Source organism: Lithobates pipiens, unplaced genomic scaffold, assembly GCF_037356315.1.
Source record: "Lithobates pipiens isolate NorthernLeopardFrog02 unplaced genomic scaffold, aLitPip1_a1.2 Scaffold_8, whole genome shotgun sequence".
NCBI classification, from domain to species: domain Eukaryota; kingdom Metazoa; phylum Chordata; class Amphibia; order Anura; family Ranidae; genus Lithobates; species Lithobates pipiens.
In genome coordinates, this window is record NW_027507903.1 from 190401350 (window position 1) to 190415085 (window position 13736).

The window sequence follows — 13736 nt, forward strand, 5'->3', positions numbered from 1 at the left end:
TATGTCATATGCCTCTGCTGCGGGATGCTTTTTGACATTTTTACAGCAGATGTTTATGGCTGTAGAAGTTTTTTTCTACAATCATTAAACTTTCCATCATGTTATCCTATGTGTCCATGCACACATAGGCTGTTATCAGCAGTTTTGGGAAGTGGAATTTTTGAGCAGTAAAGAAAAATCCAGTAATAAAAATGCTCTAACTCTGATAAGTGCTGTTAAACATTGCTCACTAGCGTTTATTAAAGTTTGTAATCCACTGAAAAAACTGTTTTTAAAAAAATGTTTTTCTTAAAAAAAAACCTGCTAAATGCTATAGCGGAAAAATGTTAATAAACGCTAAAAAACACTATTGCAAAAACATTGAAAAAAGTAGAAAAACTCACTGCAAAGCTACTGACGTTTTTATAATGTTATTTTAACATCCAGTGTGCATGAGGCCTTAAAATTATAGACTAATCATTTCTTTTTCAGTGGGCAAACATACAAAATCAGCGGGGGGATCAAATACTTTTTTCCCTCACTGTATATATATATATATATATATATATATATATATATATATATATATATATATATATATATATATATATATACCGTATATACTCGAGTATAGGCCGACCCGAATATAAGCCGAGGCCCCCAATTTACCAGCCAAAAAACTGGCAAACTTATTGACTCGTGTATAAGCCGAGGGTGAGACATGCCTGTCCATCCCTGTGTGTGTGTCCGTCCATCCCTGTGTGTCCGTCCATCCCTGTGTGTCCGTCCATCCCTGTGTGTCCGTCCATCCCTGTGTGTGTGTCCGTCCATCCCTGTGTGTCCGTCCATCCCTGTGTGTCCGTCCATCCATCCCTGTGTGTGTCCATCCATCCATCCATCCCTGTGTGTGTGTGTGTCCATCCATCCATCCATCCCTGTGTGTGTGTGTCTCCATCCATCCATCCATCCCTGTGTGTGTGTGTCTCCATCCATCCATCCCTGTGTGTGTGTGTCTCCATCCATCCATCCATCCCTGTGTGTGTGTGTATCCATCCATCCCTGTGTGTGTGTGTCCATGTGTGTGTGTGTGTGTGTGTGTGTGTGTGTGTGTGTGTGTGTGTGTGTGTGTGTGTGTGTGTGTGTCCAGCCTACCTGTGTCCCGAGCCTGTGTCCCGTGCCTTGCCTCCTTGCCTCCGTCCCGTGCCTTGCCTCCTTGCCTCTGTCCCGTGCCGTGCCTTGCCTCCGTCCCGTGTCGTGCCTTGCCTCCGTCCCGTCCCGTGCCGTGCCGTGCCTTGCCTTGCCTCCGTCCCGTGCCTTGCCAGGATCGCCGCTCTTCGTCGGCGCCTCGGCGGACATTCTACCATTCAAACGCCGCGCCTCCGCCTCCGCCTTCGCCTGTGATAGGCGGAACACTGAATTTCCCAGCAGCCTGTGTTCCGCCTATCACGGACATCGTCTCATCCTCGTCCGTAGTACGAGGATGAGACGATGTCCGTGATAGGCGGAACACAGGCTGCTGGGAAATTCAGTGTTCCGCCTATCACAGGCGAAGGCGGAGGCGGAGGCGCGGCGTTTGAATGGTAGAATGTCCGCTGTCTGTCTGCTCGACACGCTGATCGAGCAGGCAGACAGCGATGACTCGAGTATAAGCCGAGGGGGGCACTTTCAGCCTCAAAAAAGAGGCTGAAAATCTCGGCTTATACTCGAGTATATACGGTATATATAAAGAAAAATGTGCCACACACCAAACCTAAAGTGCACTGCTGTTTTGTTTGTGTGGTGTTCAATGTCAACCTCCAGTGGGGGAGTATGATTGCCTTTGGTTCTACATGTAAATAAAACACCAGTAAAGTGTACTTCTATGTTTGGAATATTCTTTTTTACTTTTAAGATGGGATTCTATAGCATTCCTTAAAATAAAACATGAGGGTTGGCAGCAGATTGATTGCAATCTACTGGGGGATCTCAGCTGGCCTGACCTAACCTGCAACTTCTCAGTCTCAGATCAGAGTGGCAAAGGCCATTGCATTGGTGTCAAAGGAGACCGCAGAGTGAAAGACATAGGTGGACTTCCCTCATTTTGCCAGGTGCCACTGCATCAGAGGCCTATTGACTGAATTTTACAGTGTGGGGCGATGTGGTTGATATTTTAACTTAAGTTGCTAGGTGTTTGTACTGGAAGTTTGTAAGGAATTTTTGCATGTGGGAGAAAATTTATGTTAGTTACTCCTGACTTCTGAACTGTGTGCTTGTACTACTGCACTGTGCAATATCTACTACTGACCTCTGAAGTCTATGGCCGCGTACACACGGGCGGACTGTTCGCCCAACTTAGTTTGTCAAACAATCCGACAAACAGTCCGCTCAAAATTTGCATGAGCGGACTTGACCACACACGATGAACGAACAGTCCGCTGAAACCGTGCGCGATGACGTGAACGGCACGTACGACGGGTCGAAAAATACGACGTCCAATACACTGCAATGCAACCTTCGCCGTGTAAATCCTTTCTGAGCATGCGCGAAGCCTACACACGAGCGGACTGTCCGCTCAAACCAAGTTTCAGCGGACTGTCTTACGGGAATTCCGAAAAACTTTGTTCGTCAGACTGTCCGCTGAAACTGTCCGCTGAAGCCCACACACGAGCGGACTGTCCGCTGAACAGTGTTTCAGCGGACAGTCCGCTCGTGTGTGGGCTTCAGCGGACAGTTTCAGCGGACAGTCTGACGAACAAAGTTTTTCGGAATTCCGAACAGTCCGCCCGTGTGTACGCGGCCTAAATTAAGCACTCCGGTTCCCTGCACTCTGTGTTACATACAGCTGACCTCTGAACTCTGCATTATCTATTTCTGTCCCCTGCAGTCTGTGATATTTACTACTGACCTCTGAACTGTGTTTTACTCATAACCCCTAAACTGGGCATTGCTCACTACTGAACCCTGAACTCTTCAAACTTTCCTTATTTTTGAATAGGGCCTTGTTAGGTTATCTCATAAAAAAGCCCCAGTCTGGTGATCTTTGATCTATTCAAAGTTGTTCAAGTATCTCTTCTCCTCTCCATGGTTCCCATCACCTGAGCTAAATAAATTATACAAGTAAAAAATAATACAGCGGGTTTATGATGAAATTATGTTCTTTCCACTTACGGATTATGGTCCCAACAGTGCTCACTGGAACAATCCAAAATTCAGAAATCCTTCTGTAACCAATGCCATTAGTAGGTTTTGCAACAATAAGGTTGTGAAGCTCTTGAGAGAACTCTCTGCTTTTACCCATCATGAGATGTTTCTATAGGCTAGTGATGGTGAACCTTGGCACCCCAGATGTTTTGGAACTACATTTCCCATGATGCTCCACTACACTGTGCATGAGCATCATTAGAAGTATAGTTCCAAAACATCTGGGGTGCTAAGGTTCGCCATCACTGCTATAGGCCATCAGTTGAGACTGAACCAACTGATATTAATTTGCACTGACAAAGTATTGCTTTCTAATTATTGATAGATTTCAGCTGGTGTCTTGGCTTTTCATGCCTTTTTGTACCTCCCTTTCTTCATGTGTTCAATACTTTTTTCATTTAATGTCATTTAATTTTAACTTAATTAATAACCGATTTGTTTTGGTTTCTTTGTATGTATGGATTGCATGGGTTGTTATCGACATGTGGTGAACATTCCATATCAACAGCACCTTTAGAAATATATTTACCTCGAAAAATGGTGACGTGTTCAATACTTATTTTACCCGCTGTATATTTTTTAACTCAGATCTGCCTGATCTGTTGAGAATAATACTAAGCAGTCATAATTAATAAATTAATAAATTATATCATTCTCTGAAGATTTGACAAATATGCTATGTAGTCAGGTGAAACAAAAAATATCAGTTTGCCAGGTCTTTTTTTATTGTTATTTTTTTATTGATTCACTCATCACTAATTGCACATCCTGAAAGAACAATTCCAGTTTAATAAACCTTTAACTGAAAGCGAATGGCTAATTTAAATGAAGCTGTTTTGCATCAATGTAGATATAACCGAGCTATTCTTGGATTTTGCCTGCATAAATATGATGCATTGCAGAAATTGCTTTATTTTCAGAAATGACCAGCCTACAGTGATAATTGGAAGCTATACAGATTGACTACACTCCACTAAAACTTTACTGCTCACTTTCTGCTGAGGTGATTTAACAAACCATTGCAAAATGGTTCCCGTATCTGATTTCTATTATCAAGTGAAAGTCCTAAACATTGGCTTCTCAGTAAGTACAAACAAAGGTAATCAGTGGCAGACTTGTCTCAAGGTCATTTGCCTCATGGAAAAAAAATTACTTAGGGAAATCAGATGAAGATTACAAGCAAAGTACAAGTGAAAAGAGCAATTAACATTTTTAAATAAATCCATTACAAGCTCATTTGTGTAACTGTTTAATAGTGCAAATCCTAATTATTCAGTATTTTTTCAGTACTAATTTTCTAGTAGTGGTGCTAAAATCGAATAAATATATTATATTATGTTATCGAGACTAATTAATTCAGCATTTAGACTGACATTCTATACACTTTTAAAGGCATACGCATTATTCAAATATTTTTTATTATCAGGTAAATTCTTTAGCTCTAGCAGTTGCCCCTTGTGGGACAGTTAATTTGTATGTTAAAAGTATTGTATTTGCTATTTTTACCAACAGATCTCGAAATTTACCATACCACCTGGGAGATGTGTTATAAGATAGCAGTTCGATCTTCCCTCTACCTTTGCTTTGTTGAGTAAGGTCGGTATGTTTTATGATATTTTAATAAATATGTCCTGCTTCATGGGTGGTATTGGTTATGCTCCCATGACAACCTGCAATATATTTTTACTAAATTTTTTACAGATTTATACATCTTTCCACTTGTATGTTGTTTTGTTTCCCCCAATTTTCTTTGGGGGGGGGGGCCTTCCACCTTTATGTATGCCACTTGTGGTCTAGCCATGGTGAATCATCACACATCATATATTCTCCAGGGGGCAATGTATCTATCTATAATACATATTGGCGATTATATATTTTGTACTGGATTCACAGTGCACTGTGTTTATGAGTATTTTGTCATCTCTTACTGGAATTTTTTATTTTTTTGTACTTATTACACTTTAAGAAAGGCAAATCCACTTTGCACTGCAAGTGCACTTGGAAGTTCAGTCGCTCTAAACCTAAGGGGTAGATCTGAAATGAGGGGAAGCTCTGCTGATTTTATCATCCAATCATGTGCAAGCTAAAATTCTGTTTTTTATTTTCCTCGCATGTCCCCCTCGGATCTACAGCGACTTTATTTCCAAGTGCACTTGCAGTGCAAAGTGGATTTTCCTTTTTAGAGAGTTGGTCTTACCTACCCTTTGGAGGATTGCTGCAGCATTATACACACCGGTGTCATCTTTGGTTGACCTTACCATTGTGTAGGTTGGTCATAGAAATAAGTGGTAGCTGAGACTGGTGGTGAATACACAGGGATGGAGCATTCTTGCATAATATACTGTTTTTCTGCACATAGGATTTGGAACACGTTCTTCATTTGGGCACTTTTGTTTTTTTGGTACGCATTAAAGGGATTGTAAAGGTATTTTTTTTATTTTTAAAAAATAACAAACATGTTATACTTACCTCCACTGTGCAGCTCATTTTGCACAGAGTGGCCCTGAACCTGCTCTTCTGGGGTCCCTTGGCGGCTGTCTCTGCCTTCTCCCGCAGGTACTTCTCACGTTCATGCGAGCTCCCTCACATGGTGAGAAGCACCTGCGGGCGCGCTCCCGTGATACAGCCAGCAGCTATAGCCGCTCACTGTATCACACGGCCCTGCCCCCGGCGCACCGCGTCATTGGATGTGATTGACAGCAGCGCAAGCCAATGGCTGTGCTGCTTTCAATCCATCCACTCCAGCCAATCATCGGCCAGGCTGAGTGGTGAAGAGGACGTCGGGGGCGAGTGCGCCAAAAAAATATGTTGGCGAAGCTCTGCTGATTCCCAACATCCAACCATGAACAAGCAAAAATGCATTTTCTTTGCAACTGATTGGGTATTCTTTACAAAGTGAAGCTTTACTACACTCACTAAGCTCTGCGGATAATTAGTGCAACTGCACTTGCAAAGTTCACAGTCTACTTGACTTTATTAAATCAACCCCCATGCAATCCCCATGTATATTGCTTCATGTGTTTAAATGTCCCAATTTCAAATCCAGGTTCAATACCTGAAGCTCCTGCACTTTTGGACACATAGGGGTTGATCTACTATAGGCAAATTCACTGTGCACTACGAGTGCACTGCAGGTGTACTTAAAAGTGCAGTCGCTGTAGATCTGAGGGCAAGATCTGAAATTAGGGAAGCTCTGCTGACTTCTATCATCCAATCATTTTTATTTTCCTTGCATGTCCCCTTCAGATCTATAGCGACGGCACTTCCAAGTGCACTTGCACTGCACTTGCAGTGCACAGTGGATTTTCCTTTAGTAAATAACCCCCCCTGCAGTAAACTTCATTTAAGTCAACACCTATGCACAACTCCTCTAAAGCAGCCTGGGTTGCTCATGTGGAGTTATGCTTCTGGACACAAATGGAAGATTTTTTAACCACTTCCTGCCCAGCCTATTGTCAAATGATAGCTGGACGTGACCTTTGTTGTTCCGGGTGGATGTCATATAGTATGTCCTCCCAGAACGTGCCTTGCACATGGCCTTGGGGCTGGGTTGCAGTGCTACAGCGCAAACTGTCACTGGCTGTGTCCACCAGAAAAAGCCAATAACTGACCAGTGTACCGACTGGCTGCCAGTACCATGTGATTGCTGTGAACAACCACAGCAGATCACACGGCAATTGTAAACAATGAATGGCTTTGATTCGTGACATTCCTTCTGTACAATTGTGTTTCTAGCTTTGGATTGATCACAGTGATCATTTGGTACAGACAAGGACAATCACAGCCCATCTGTATCATGTGATTATCTGTGAGCAATCACAGCTAACCACAATAGAAAAAACACTGAATGAATCAATTAAATTCAGTAAAAACAGTTGCTTATTCCAGTGAAATTCACTGGTATAAGCAATTATAATGTATAAAATAAAAATCCTGATCACTTCCTCAGAGTGGTACAGTGTTACTATGATTATTATTATTTTTCAGGATTTATATAGTGCCAGCAATTTACGCAGCGCTTTACAATATAATAAGGAGACAATACAGTTGCAATACAATAAAATACAATAGGATTAAGAGGGCCCTGCTCAGAGGAGCTTACAATCTAATAGGGTGGGGCAGGTGGTACAAAAGGTTATAATTGTCTGGAAATGAGCTGATGGAAGTGGTAGGAGATTAGTTGGAGACGTGATAGGCTTCCCTGAATAGATGAGTTTTCAGAGATCGTCTGAAGGTAGCAAGAGTAGGGGATAGCCGGACCAGTGGAGGTAGCGAGTTCCAGAGGATTGGAGAGGCTCTGGAGAAATCCTGCAGACGAGCATGGGAGGAGGAGATGAGAGAGCTCTTCAGAGGAGGTCTTCAGAAGAACGGAGGGGACGATTTGGGTGATATTTGGAGACAAGATTGGTGATGTAGCTCGGGGCAGAGTTGTGAATGACTTTGTCTGTTGTGGTTAGTATTTTGAATTTAATTCGCTGGGTGATTGGGAGCCAGTGTAGGGATTGGAGGAGAGGGTTGGCAGACACTGAGCTGTTGGTAAGGTGGATAAGTCTGGCAGCAGCATTCATGATAGACCAAAGAGGAGAGGCAGGCCAATGAGAAGGGAGTTGTAATAGTCAAGGCGAGATATAACAAGGGAGTGAATGAGGAGCTTGGTGGTGATAACACTGTATTGCTCTCCTCGTATGTTAACAAAAAATCATTAAAAAAAAAAAGAAAATAAATGTAAATAAAAAGTAAAAGAAAAATAAAATTTTTTTTTAAAAATGTAATTTTTACATACTGCCACCAGTCATTGTCCCTGATCAACATCACAGCATTAATATGATGATGCTGTACTGCACGTATGATAGTAAGTAAAAAAAAAAAACATTGTGAAAAAAACATTTTTTTAATTTCTTCATTTTCAAAAACATTGTGATTTGGGTTATTTTCACCAAAGAAATTTAGCAAAATACAGTCTGGGCTAAATTTATGAAGAAAGGGTATTTATTTTCAATTTTTTTTAAAAGAAACTAAAAAAAAAAGCTTTTATTTTCCAAATGTCAGATTTTTTTTATTGTTTTTGTTTATTTAACAAACAACACCCAGTGGTGATTAAATACCACCAAAAGAAAGCTCTGTTTGTGTGAAAAAATGACTGCGCAATTGAGATTCAAAATGTAACAGTGTTGAAAGCTGAAGATTGGCCTGGACAGTAAAAAGCTGAAAGTACCCCGTATTGAAGTTATTCATGTACTGGAACTTGTGTAGCACTATGTTCCTCTCTTTACCAGTCTGCTTTTAATTGTCATTACTCTTGTTAAAATATATATGTTCATCCATCTTTAAGGGAATGCATCACTTTGTAAGGGAATTTTCCCTTAGCATAGTGAATGTGGTAAAAAATCCCTTACCAAAAAAATTCCCAATCGTATGCAAGAAAAATAAAAAGAATACGTTTGCTTGCACATGACACTCACATCTTCAATCTCTCCCTCAGCTCTGGCATTTTCCCCAATGCTCTAAAACATGCACTGGTCGCCCCCATACTTAAAAACCATCCTTGGACCCTACCAATCTTAACAACCTACGCCCTATCTCCTTGCTCCCCTTTTTCTCTAAACTCCTTGAATGCCTGGTTTACAACCAACTGAGTGACCACCTCATTAGGAATAACTTTCTTGATCCCCTTCAATCTGGATTTCGCCCTCAACACTCCACAGAAACTGCTCTTTTAAAACTCACAAATGATCTACTAACTGCAAAAACCAACATACACTATTCTGTACTCCTACTTCTGGACCTTTCAGCTGCCTTTGACATGGTTGACCACCCCCTCCTCCTCAAAAAACTTCACTCCCTTGGTCTCTGTGACAGTGACCTTCAGTGGCTCTTATGCTACCTATCCCAATGCACCTTCAGTGTCACTTACAATTCTACTTCCTCCACTCCTGTTTCCTTGTTCTGTTCTTGGACCTCTTTTATTTTCAATCTACACCTCCCTGGGTCAGCTGATAGTCTCTAGCGGCTTTCAATATAATTTCTATGCTGACAACACACAAATCTATCTCTCCACCCCTCAACTCACTCCATCAGTCTCCTCATGCATCTCTAACTTACTAACAGACATATCTGTATGGATATCACTCCACTTCCTCAAACTCAACTTGTCCAAAACCGAACTTATAATATTTTGTCCCCCACGTGCCTCTTCCCCTGACTTATCTGTCAAGAGCAATGGCACAACTATCCACCCATCCCCACATGTCAGCATGCTAGGTGTTATCCTGGACTCTGAACTCTCCTTTCGGCCCCACATCCAATCACTTTCCAACATCTCTAAACGACGTCCCTTTCTAACCAATGAAACCGCAAATCTCCTGATTCACTCCCTGGTTATCTCTAGCCTTGACTACTGCAATTCCCTCCTCATTGGCTTACCTTTAATTAGGCTATCCCCCCTTCAGTCCATCATGAATGCTGCTGCCAGACTCATCCTCCTTACAAACCGCACAGTGTCTGCTACCCCTCTCTGCCAATCCCTCCATTGGCTGCCACTTGGCCAAAGAATTCAATTCAAAATATTAACAATAACTTACAAAGCCATCCACAACTCTGCCCCCAGCTACATCACTAGCCTAATCTCCAAATCCCAACCTAATCGCCCTCTTCATTCCTCCCAAGACCTCCTGCTCTCTAGCTCCCTCATCACCTCCTCCCATATCCACCTCCAGGACTTCTCCTGAGCCTAGCCCATCCTCTGGAATTCGCTACCCCAATCTGTCAGACTGTCTCCAAATGTATCCATTTTAGGCAATCCCTGAAAACTTTCCTCTTCAGAGAAGCCTATCCTGCTTCTATCTAACAACTGCACTATTTTCTCCATTAGCTCATCCCCCACAGCTATTACACTTTTTTATAACTTGACCCTCCCCCTAGATTGTAAGCTCTAACGAGCAGGGCCATCTGATTCCCCCTGTATTGAATTGTATTGTATTGATTTGTATTGTAATATCTGCCCTAATTTTGTAAAGCGCTGCGTAAACTGTCGGCGCTATATAAATCCTGTATAATAATAATAATAATAAAAAGTAAACAAAGTATAGGTGAAGCTGTACATATAAACTGAAACAGCACATAATCATATCCACAGGTCATATAGCAGCCAGGGCCTATTTTTAAAGTGCAAAACTTAAGCACAGCATAGCGATAATGCAGGGATGCCCATATATACTAAACAGAAGCAATGATCTGCTTCTTATATGCTTCCACACTTAATGAATGAGATCCTCAGGGACATTTTTCCAATCACTGAAGCTGTGAGACAGAGGAAAGCTCTCCTTCAGAGAGGAGCCATAGAACATAGTCTCTCCCCATAATGTAGATATATGTACTTTAATACACAGGATATTAATATATCAATATTATTAAACAGGCCTGAGGGAGAGAGGGCATTATACATATACTATATAAATATACTTACAATATAATAGATACAGTACTTGTGAATTGTAAACCTATGACAAACATTGAGGTTTAAAACACCCTCAGCAGCTCACACACTGGATTTTTTTTCTTTGGTTATACTCAGAATTTGTAATCTATTAGGAGATATTATTCATGGTGTCTTAGCGGAGGCTGTGCACAGTATTTGTAATATGTGGAGATTTTAGCTGCGATTTTTAGATTGTACTATGGTGTTTTAATCATTTTTGTACAAATAAACAATTTTTAGGGGGAAGAGCTGTTTTTTTAATCATTTACTAAAGCAGTTTTAGAGGCATAATGTTTTTCTTAAAATAAAATAAATAAAATAATCACCTGCTCTATGCAATGATATTGCACAGGGCAGCTCCTTACTTTCTCTTCTGGGGTCCCCTGCTGGTGCTTTCCACTCCTTCTCTTCTCTGCGTTCCCTCATAACACATTTTGTGCTATGGGGGCACTCAAGCGGGGAAGCTCCCAAGTCAGGCTGTTTTCACAGACCCACACAGTGGGACTCAGCCACGCCTCCCACTTCTTCCAGGCAGGATTTGATTAACAGCAGCAGGAGCCATTGGCTCTCACTGCTGCCTCTGTGTCCTGTGAGGAGAGGGCGAGAGAGCAGCATTGCTGCAGATGAGCACAAGAGGAAAAGAGAAAGAAGAGCCAGGTAAGTGTTTAACTCCTTGGCGCTGAGCACACCCAAGTATGCGGCCTCTCAGCGGCCATGTCTTGGCGCCGAGTGGCCGTATATTTGTGTGCAATAGTGCCAGTAGAGCTGTGCAGAGAGCGTTCTCCCGACACAGTTACTGGTGGCTAACTGAAAGCTCCCATTCGCAGCTTGTAGTGGGAGCTTTTTGATCATGTGACCACTGTGTCAGCCAATCACAGCGGTCACATGACTGTAAGCCCCGCCTCACTGTATATCCCTTAAAGGGTTGGCAGACGCTAGCTCTAAGGGGTTAAGGAGGCTGGGAGGGCTGATATACTGTAAGGTTTTTTACCTTAATGCAGAGAATGTGTTCAATATATACTATATTTATAAACAGAAGGTCAGTTGTAGTTTGTAAAACGAATCTTTTTGTAATATGAATGTTGACTAATTCTATATAGAGACCACACACACATAGCACTTATAATAGTCTGACTACAAGCAATCCATGCCGCTGCTTCCGCGTGCTTCCTCAGCTAAACCAATAGATGGACAACTGATGTCTATTATGGATTGCTACACAGAGCACGCTCTCCCAACAGTAAGTTTAGGGCAGTGTTTCTCAATTTCAGTCCTCATGGCCCACTAACAGGTCATGTTTTCAGGATTTCCCTCAGATGAGGGTAATTACTAAGGCAGTGAAACTGATCAAATCACCTGTGCAAAATAATGGAAAGCCTGAAAACATGACCTGTTAGTGGGCCATGAGGACTGGAATTGAGAAACACTGGTTTAGGGGAAGCTGTACTTAGGTATTGGGAGCCAGCAGCAGTGATCTTATGAATATGTAAGTGTTTGGGCTCACTTTTCAAAAAGTTATACAGTGCTTCAATCCATGCATAAAAAGCATTATAGCTGATTGGTTGGCTTGGATAGCTGCCCCAGATTCGGGCAGCTCCAATCCTAGTAAATTCCCCTCACTGACTTTTTATGACAATATACGGTATATAATAATATAATTTTACACAATATTATAAAGAAAAAAATCTGAGCTTTGTGCATTCTGCTTTTACTTTGAACACCTAGTCCATTATCTTAAAAGGGTATTGTGAAAAAGGGGAGGCAGTACTGGAATTGAAAATTTAATTTAATTTACACTCACAAATTACATCAAGTTGTGGTTCCACATTAGCAAGCATTCTGACACATTTTTGACATTGAGATTATTGTATATCTGCATTGTTGACTAAACATTAATGTGTACTCACCCCAAAACATGTAAATTGACTAATCAAGAATTTTCTTAGAAATATTTTCTACTAAACATATACGTTATGTACTCTATAAACTGTTTAGTTATGGTTCAAAACTGGTAAAATTGCATGTAAAGAATAACAGGGTTATTATACAGTATATATTTGTATTCTTTAGCTGCAGCTGTAAGTTTTTAAACAATCGTACCCCTTAGGTTTATACATTTTTATCCAATGAACCTTGAAGTAATGAGACTCAGACTTATGGGTATTTACATAAGTTTAAACAGGAGTTCTAGTTGGTGTTTTCAGAAATGCATGACCTGATACTAGGGTATCAGGATCGCAAACTAAGCATGCATGTATTACCCAGTAAGAGTTTTTTACTGATGGAAATGTTTACAGGATTTTAAATGTAATTTGTTGTTGTTCTGAAAAAAAAAGTCACTTATTATTTGGATACTGCTGTGTATATTATTTACATTCCCTAAATTAGTATACAGCTTAAACAATTGTAAAGAATGATTTACATGCCACAAATATTATTGTAGTACCAATAAATGTCACATTCTAAGAAAAGAGTTTTATAAAAGAACATAATGTTGACCCATTTAAAATGCATTCACAACATGTTTTTAGCAATATTCCTCTGAGCTATATAAATGTAAAAATGCAAACTAACATATGAAAAATAGAACATGGTACATTCTAAAATTTTAAAGCAGCAATAACAGTTCAGAAAGCTATACTGTAAATCACAGTATTGAAAGAAATTTGTTCTATTTTTAATGCAAATAACACTAAAAGCTATCATGTGTGAATAAGCCTTAGCTAGAAAATGACTAGAGTGTCAACCAAATTGAGGATACAGTTGAATAGAGATTTCAAAATCTGGATCATATCTTTAGAAAATAACTAAAATACAAAATAAGAGCTATAACAAAAATACATTTATAAATAAGTGCATGACAAGTTTAATTGCTGACAAAATAAACACAAATTTAGTCTGCCTGCGCCACTGGTTTCAACTAAGCAAAATAATGAAAAAAGATACATGCAAATGTTACTAATTATCTTATAAACATATAAGTATGTCTTGTAAAACATTTGTCTTGGTAAATAAATATTGAGAGCAATCCTCCAGACAAAATTACACAAGACACAGAGATCACCTGAAAAATCATCCAGTTTTTTTATCTGCAGGGCAT